Genomic DNA, 1192 nt, shown 5'->3' with positions numbered 1-1192 from the left:
AAGTCCGTTTGCTGCCGGGTGGTATGCTGTCGTGCGGATTCTTTTACCGCCAACTAAACGCGAGAGGGATGTGAAGAGTGCGCTCTCGAATTGAGTGCCTTGGTCGGTAGTAAGAAGTTTGGGGCAACCAAAACGGGATATCCAGTGCGAATAGAATACGTTGGCCACTGTGCTCGCTGTGATGTCTCTTATCGGTACTGCTTCAGGCCATTTCGTAAACCGATCAATCATTGTCATACAATATCGGTAACCTTGAGACTCGGGTAATGGTCCGACCAAATCCAGGTGGATGTGATCAAACCTTTCGTCTGGCAGAGGAAAAGCAGCTGGTGTTGTATGGATATGACGGCCCACTTTTGATCGCTGACATGGGACACAGTCCCGTGCCCATTGAGTGACGTCCTTGTTCATCGACGGCCAGATGTATCGTTGAGCAATAATCTTGATGGTGGTTCTACCACTAGGGTGAGCGAGGTTGTGCAGTACGTCAAAAACTCTGCGTCGTAGCGGTGTCGGTACGAAGGGTCGAACGTTGTTAGTGGAAATGTCGCAGGTGATTCCTTTGTCCTCAGGACCGTAATTAAGCGTTTGTAAGTTCAAGGAGGTGTCGTTGTGAGTTAACAACCGCTGGAGTTCCTCATCCAACGCTTGGGCGGATGAAAGTTCGTCGTGGTCGATACACATTGGAAGGTGAATGTGTCGATGCGGGAAAACGTGTCGGCGACGTGGTTATCCGAGCCGGTAATGTACCGGATATTTGTGGTGAATTGACTGATGAATCCCAACTGTCTGATTTGTCGCGGTGAGGATTTGTCAGACTGTTGGTGGAAGGCGAATATGAGCGGCTTATGGTCGGTGCGAATAATGAACTCTCGGCCTTCGACCCAATGTCGAAAATTTTTGATGGCTTCGTACACCGCTGTGAGCTCCCTGTCGTACGTGCTCTAGTTTCTCTGCGCAGGCGACAATTTCTTGGAAAAGAACCCCAATGGCTGCCACCCGTTATCTTTTTGTTGCTCTAGCACTGCTCCCAAAGCGGTACTGGATGCGTCACAGGTAATACGAAGTTGCGAAGCTGGTATGGGATGTGCCAGGAGAGTCGCATCCGCGAGTTGCTCCTTCACCGCTGTAAATGCTCGTTCAGTTTCTTCTGTCCAAGGGACAGGCCTCCTGTCGTTTTTCTTCGAATCCT

The sequence above is a fragment of the Rhagoletis pomonella genome, unplaced genomic scaffold (genome assembly GCF_013731165.1).
Source record: "Rhagoletis pomonella isolate Grant_MI unplaced genomic scaffold, Rhpom_1.0 Rhpom_scaffold_01195, whole genome shotgun sequence".
Taxonomy (NCBI): Eukaryota; Metazoa; Arthropoda; class Insecta; order Diptera; family Tephritidae; genus Rhagoletis; species Rhagoletis pomonella.
The sequence above is the reverse complement of the archived record's forward strand: the minus strand, read 5'-3'. Positions refer to the sequence as shown.